This window comes from Sciurus vulgaris (assembly GCF_902686455.1).
Source record: "Sciurus vulgaris genome assembly, chromosome: 6".
NCBI classification, from domain to species: domain Eukaryota; kingdom Metazoa; phylum Chordata; class Mammalia; order Rodentia; family Sciuridae; genus Sciurus; species Sciurus vulgaris.
In genome coordinates, this window is record NC_136466.1 from 136,097,693 (window position 1) to 136,105,969 (window position 8,277).

Below are 8,277 nucleotides of genomic sequence, written 5' to 3' on the forward strand. Positions count from 1 at the left end.
CAGCAGGTCTCGCAGTGGTTGTCTGGGGGAGGGAGAAGGCACCAGCCGTCGCGGAAATTCCCAGTCTGCGTGGCTGAATATCTTTTCTAAGTCCGAATTTCTGCGGTGGACTGTTTCATCTCTTTTTTTCCCCTGACCAGCGTGCGGTCATTCTACCCGTCTCGCTTCCAATTGTACTAAATGTTGCAGCTACAAAACTATTTCTGTTGTGCAGTTCTTCTGGAGACCCTGCCTGGAGGCGCTGTGAGGTTCAGCCTCTCGGTTGTGCATTTCAAGGCTCCCAAGTAGTCAACACTTCTGCTGTGCATTCACCTACTGCTTTCTTGCCTTGGGTCAAACAAATCTTGAATTCTGTTTATTCGTTTTTTATCTTATTTCCTATGGGAGGTAGTTTTTTAACTTAATAAGAAACACTTAAAAGTACGGAAATAGTGTTGTGATTTTATAAGAAGTTGACCACAATGACTTCTTAACAGACCTTTGTAACACTGGTTTCTTCCTCTGTCAAATCACCCTTAATATTGTATTAGTTCTGTGTCCCCAGTGCCTCCTACAGTGCCTGGCAAATAATACTCGGAAAATGTATATTAATTTGAAAAACAAAGCAAACCTCCAGTTGTCATGTAATTACAAAACTTAAGGCCAGGAAATTTATATGATCAAGGTGAGACAAAGAATAAAAAAATCTGGTAGGCATTTGAAATCACAAAGTGCCAAAACTTTTAAGTATATATTCTAAAGAAAATTAACAATTCCCACGATACATTAAATAACTACAGATTTTTTAGCAGGAAACATACTTAACGCTGGGAATTATCGCTTAGCCGATACACTTGGTGTGTGCCTATTTTCAAAAAAGAGTTGGATGGGATCTGAGAGTATTATGTAGTATGTGGTTCAGTCCCTCACTTACAGATGAGAAAATGAAAAGAAAGATTATTCCCTCCAGACCTTAGAATTTGGGATTCTGTGGTTTGTCCAAGATCATACAAAGTAAACACCCATAGAAAGCCCTCTTGCCATAAAGATATGCAAGGAAACAGCCAAGTCTTACCAACATACACCAAACAAAACGCTCAAAGACAGAGAACCCCTCTACTAGAAAAGAAATATTGTTTCTCCAACTCAGTTTTTTTTTATTTTTTAACTTTAGGAAACCCCTATGAATACAACAAATGATAATACAATGCTAGTTTTTTTTTTTTAATTTCAGAGAAGTTAACTCAATAATAATAATATACCAAAAATATCTTCTAAAAGGAATAATTGATCTCACTGACCCATTTACCCCACCACTGATAAATAATGGATAAAATCCAATTATCAAAGAAAAATTTCTAGGAGTGTTTATATAAATATAAAATTTTTGGTTGTCCTTGAATTAATCTGTACCATTATTTTGGAAACTTCCTTTAATCATTTTATATTTTTTGTTGGGCCTTATATTTCCTTTTTAACTCCCAATGAACAGAGATACACATTTTATTAGTTGCCACCAGTGACTTGTATATAATAAGACTTTATTGCACAATTGCTCCCTTTCTCATTTAATGAGCTATTATTGGGTGAGGCACAGTGATAAGCACTGGATCAAGCTCTGGAAATATAGCAATAAATAAAATTAGCATGATCCCTGCCCTCTTAGATCTTATTATCTAGTTAGACAATATAAAGATAATAACACGAATAAATGCATAATTTTAAAATTGTAGAAGGTACCGTGAAGGAAAAGTTAAAGGGATATGATTTGATTTGAAGGATTAGAAAGACATCTCTTAGGAAATGATACCAACACCTATATGATGAATAAAATTAGCCATTTGAGTGGAGAGCATATCAATCTTCATCCAAACAGAAGAGAAACTACAAAGTAATTTGAATATGGAAAATTTGATACAGGGAATTAGTAAGTATAATGGGGAGCTAGAATGACAATGGATTGGCTACTGAGAAGCCAAAAAGCTTTAAATAATGAAGGAATGGCAAGCATAAGGAGCAGCTGTTACCACTGGAACAAAGATTCAGACCTTGTAAGAGAATCCTTGGCCATGAATCTCTGGATGACAGAGAAGTACATGCTAGTGAAACTTCCTGGAACTCCATCCTTTAGAACTTGCTAGAAATCTGTCCTATAGGTTTCCAGGGAAAGACATTATGGGAAAGCATTTCACAGTAGGCAAACTGTTACAAAACTGCCTGAGGGGAATGCCAGGAGAAGATGCTGGTTGCCATGCATTACAGGACTCCAGTGCCCAGAGAAGCTGTTTCTGTGGTAGGAGCCTGAAGTCAGCAGGCTGTCCTTGCCTCAGGAACCTGCCAAAATAAACACCCAAAGCAGGAAATACCTTTTGCCTCCTGCAAAGCATTTCTAATTCCTTCTAATCTTAAAACTTAACATCATAGCACCTGACAAAGGAAAAATAGTTAAAGGATCCAGATTTGCACAAAGCAGGTCAAAAACATAAGTTGGAGCTGAGAGGCAGTAAACAGGAATAGTGTGACAAAACAATGTTCAGGTGCAATAGATAACACAAGCAAGGACTCTGAATTTGGAAAAATCATGGCAATTTGCAGAAATGAAAGAAAGTTAAAAGCTCTTACAGTGGAAGGGAAAGTAAAGCAAGGCGAGGCCTAAGAGCAGAGGTGGAGGTTACCTGTTGAGTGTGTGGCTCCCTCACTGCCATGGAAATGGACTCCAAGACCCAAATGTGAGGGATCCCAGGAAAACCACGTAGGACACAGGAAATCACATAAGGGAGTTTATTAAACAAATAGAGTGTCTCCCTGTAGGGTAAGAGAGAAAATGAGAAGAAAAGAAAGGGAAAGAGAAAGGGCGCGTGCAAGAAAGAATGTGAAAAGCGAGGAGGAGAAAGTAAGCAAGTGTGTAGGAGAAAAAGCAAGAGAAAAGATGGCGTGGTAGCTACCCTGAAGCAGTTGAATTCCGCTGGGCTAACAGGGGACCAATAACAGAGAAGGATAGTTGCAAGCTGACTGATGAACCAAAAGCTAGTTAGGATGTTCACAGATTGACAAGTGATTGGGAGGCGAGGAAAATGGTTGCACTGGAAAGGGCGGTGAGAGCAGCTTTGTGTTACACCAAATGTGAGCCCAGAATGTCAACTGACCCTATCTTTGGGGGCCATGGTCAACTCACTTATTTAATTATATAGTAATTAATTCAATATTTAATTAACAGTAACCCTTGGGGGACATCTGCACTATATCATACTGGTTACCAACAGGGTCATCAAACCATAAGAGATCTGGGTCCAAATACTACCTCTGTTCTTTCACACATACCATATGATGGTGTGAAAGTTAATTAAAATTTATAAGTCTCAATTTCTTTATTTGTAAAATGAGGATTATAACTCTCCTTGAGTTGCTCTGAGGTTTAAATTAAAAGAACTTTGTATGGTGTCAGAGTATTATCCTATATATAGTAAGCAGTACATAGGAATGAACAAATGGTAATTAACTTCTGGTCAACCCCAACTTAATGCATTAAATCATGTATCTATTGATCATATGCCTTGTCTGGCAAGTTCTGCTGTATAAAAAGAAATACAATAGAGAAAATGAATCATTGTAAATTAATGTTCTCCACCCTAAGCAGAGGCAGTAATTTTTTTCCTTAGATCCATACTCAGTTCCTTCCCACAAAGGCATTTAAAACTTCACCACTTGTATCCACACAATGGATTTGATAATAAATGGAAATGACTTGATATATGCAATAGCATGGATGAATCTCAATGGAATCATGGTGAGAAAAAAATTAACAAGCCTGAGAAATTATGAACTGTAAGATTACATTTACTGTTCCTAAAAATGACAAAATTATAGAAGAAGAAAACAGATTGGTTGTTACCAGGTTTACGGATGGGGGAGTATGAGTGAAGGGAGGAGGTGATTGTGGTAATAAAAGAGCAGCTGGTGGTATAACTGTTCTGTCTGTTGACTTTGATGGTAAATGCAAGACTATGTGATCATATTTCATAGATCTAAATATACACACACTGTTATAGTTTATATTTGAGGTGTTCTCCAAAACTGAATGGGTGAGACAGTGCAATAATGTTCAGACTTTAAATGATTAAATTATGAAAGATGTAACCTAATTAGTGAATTAATTCCCTTATGGATTAACTGGGCAATAACTACAGGCAGGTTGAATGTGACTGGCAGAAGTAGGTCACTAGGGCTGTGACTTTAGGATTTATTTTTTGTCCCTGCTGAACGGGACTCTCCTTCTGATTCCTGATTGTCATGTCCTGAGCTACTTCCCTCTTCTATGCCCCTCTGCCCACTCCCCTCTGCCATGATGCTCTGCCTCACCTTGGGTCCAGAGCTGTGGAGTTGGTCAACCATCAGATGAAGCTCTGAAACTGTGAGCCAAAATAGACTTTTCCTCCCCTTCGTTATTCTCGTCAGGTTTTTTGGTCACAACAACAAAAAAGCTAACACACACACACACACACACACACACACACACACACAAATTAAGTTCATGTAAAACTAGTAAATCCTGAAAAAGTTTCATGGAGTAAATCAATGGCAATTTCCTTTTCATGATATTATATCATATTATACTTCTGCAATATGTTCCTCTGGGGAAATAGGGAGAAGGGTACAAAGAGATCTTTTGGTACTATTTCTTACAGTCGCATGCAAATCTACAGTTACCTAAAAATGAAATGTTTAATTTAAAAAAAGGCACCATACTCCCAGCGTGATACATGATTTGAAGTGACTTTTGACATAGAAAGAACCGTGAGGGTTAAGGGGAACTGACTAGCTAGAGGGACTTAATAAGCAAAACGAAAGAGAGAGGGAAGTAAAGACTGTATTTAAGAAACAAAAACTAATGATTTAGTTTAATGGGAATCTAGAATACATCTAGTTAAATACTTTGAAATAAAACTAAAAAGGAATCTTAGAAACATGTCTTGGAGTTCCTGGAATTGAGGCAGTTGGACTCTTTGGGGACTTAATTGTACAAACATTCAATAATGTCAATACAGAATCAGAAAAGCATTCAACTGAGAGAGGAGAATTAAGGACACACCACTGGATTATTCTGAACTATTAAGACATCATTTATCATTGTCCTTTCAGCAGTTTGTTTAGAAAGGCAAAGGTTCAGTCTACTGCCAGGCTGAAAAAATGCCAACGAGTTGGATAGCAAGGAGATGTGGCATGGTTTATGGGGAGTACACAGCTGTTCAGTAGTTTGGAAACTGAAAATATGAAGAAAAAAACAGCTAAGTGTAAACAGGATGTAGAGTTGAGAGAAAGATTTCTTGATAAGGGGTAGAGGGGAGGGGCAGGTGCTGAGAGTAAGGGGCAGAGTGATCCTATCTTAGAGAGGAAGGACAATAAAAATTACTAGAGAAATTTAAAAGGAAGGTGAGGAACTAATAATGGTCAGAGAAAGAGCAGGGTTACACTTGCTGTCTGCTGCATCTTCTATAGGATATTGAACTAAATAGAACCTTATGCAGTTCATACTCAATTTTTCAGAAAGTAACTTTCAAAAAGTAATTAACCTTTGATTAAGAATTTCAGTCCCCTGAAAAATTTATAATTTATCACTGCTAAACTACTTAAAAATAAGCATGGCAATGTAGCCAACAAAGGCACAGCTAAAGTATTTTGGCTGTGGGTCTGTAGATTCTCTCTGCAGAAGTGTTTTGCTCTCAATTCCACTATTCTTTTCAGGTTCTGAGTTTTATACAAGGATATATTATAGGGTACCAGGGGTATAGATCAGTGGCAGAGCATTTTCCTAGCATCTGTGAGGCCGGGTTCCATCCCAAGTGCCAAATACGTAGAGACAGATATATAATCTGTATAATCAGGTGATTCATTTTCTAGATATAGGAATTTGGTTTGGAAGATCCTGTCCACGAAGTCATCTTGGATTTCTATTTGAATCAAGGAGAATGTCAATGCATTTTATTTAGTGCAGAGTTCACATAAACTTTAAATTATGAAAATATGTTGAAATCACCCTCACCTCCCTTCCTTCTACTTTATCATCTTTTCTCCATCTCTACAGACCCTGTAGCATTTCCTCTGGCTCTGCCAAAGCTGAGCCAGTCCTTTCTGGTTAAACTGAAACTACCTAGGAAGCATCCAGTCCTGACATCAGCACTCCTTCAAATTTGCTGAACACCAAAACATTCCCAGACTCCTTATAATGTACTTTTTTTTCTCTTGTCATAAATGTGTCTAAAATTTTTAGACTTCTCTGTAGTGAACACCAACCTTTATGACAAAAGCAGTACAAAAATATCATTAATATATTTGCAAAAATCTTAACTAAGATATTTGCAAATTAACTTAAAAGGGAGATGATACCTCAAATCAATAAGAGAAGATAAGCACTCATTCTCATACACTGTTGTAAGAAATTTCCTCAAACTACTGAAGGGTAACTGGCCTTATATATTAAAATCTCACAAGAATGGGACATATCATGTATGTATGATATGTCAAAATACATTCCACTGTCATGTATAACTAAAAAGAACAAATTTAATTTGTTTTGACCCAGCAGTTTATTCTAAGACAAAAATTGGGCAAGTGTGTAAAACTAAATAAAACAAAAACATTAATAATTTATTCATAATTGTGAACATTTGTAAATAACACAAATATGTGCCACAGAAGATTTGGTTAACAAGTTTTGGTGTATTCAGCAACATAATATAAGGAAAACATTAAAAATTGTAATTATCTCCATCTTCATTGACAGATTGAAATAATCACAATTTGTTAAGTAAAAATAAGGATAATAATATACAGCATAGTATTTCAGTTTTAATATGGATTTATCAATTCAAATTTTGAAAAGACATAAATTATGAAAAGTAAACTTACATTCTGGGTGCATTTATGGATAATCTATATTTTGAAAATTTTCTTCAGTTTAAAAACTTTTTTTAGTGAGTATTAACTTAAAGTAGACTTCTCCCTCTCCCTGATGTTTCTCTAAGGAGAAATTACTATGAGAGTAACTGTAGTGGCTATAACTACATGCTGTCCCCCAGAACCTGTGAATGTAACCTTATATGGAAAAAGAATCTTTGCAGATGTTACTAACTTAATTGTCTAGAGGTAAGCTCATTCTGGAATATCCAAAGACATGAAATTTTATGAGAGAGCAGAGCAGAAAGAGGTATAAGATGTAGACAGCAATTACAGTGAAGCACTAAGAGATGCCAAGGATTGATGACAGCCACTGAAAGCCAGGAGAGAGGCATAGAAGGGCAGCCCTGGCGTCCAAATCAGTTGGATGACCATCATCCAACTGATGATGGGGAGCAAGGAACTGTGATGGGGTCAACAAGAATCGTTTCCTATGGCTGCCATAAAAAAAATACCACAAACTGGATTGCTTTTAAACAACAGAAATTTATTTTTCTTGCTCTGGCAGCTAAATCTGAAATCAAGGCAGCAACAAAGTCTAAAGAATATTTGGAGAAATAATAGACATTTTGGTTTCTCAGATATGACATTGAAAAAAAACAAAGAAGAGATACTTTAAACTTAAACAAACAGATACTTTGAACTTGCTCAAAATTAAGAACTGTGTTTCAGAGGACGCTATCAAGAAAGCAAAAAGTCAACTCTCAAAATGGAAGAAATTATTAGCAAAACATCAAATAGGAGACAAGTATCCAAAATATATGTGAGACATGGGGATGTAGTCAGTGAGAGTTCATGCCTACCATGCACTACTGTGTACTACTATACAGGTCATGGGTTTGATCACTAGCACTAAAAAATTTCCACATATATACATATTTTATATATATATATATTTACATGTAAATATGTATATTTATATCTAATATATAGTCAGTGAGAAAGTATATGCCTAGCATGTACAAGGTCCTGGATTTGATCACTAGCCCTATATGTATGTATACATACATATCTATATATGTTATATAACTATATAAATACATACACATATATACACATATACATACATACATACATATATGATTTGAATAAGCATTTCTCAATAGAAGAAATAAAAATGACCAATTAACACAGGAAAAAGTGCTCAGTGTCATTAGGTATTAGAAAAATAGAGATTACAACCACAATGAACTATCACTTCACTCCCACTAGAATGGCTATACCCCAAAAGTCAGATAATAAAATGTGTTAACAAGGATGTAGAGAGATTGAGATGATACATTGCTGGTGGAGGAAACTATGTACCCACTCTGAAAAAATCTTTGGCAGATCCTCAGAAAGTTA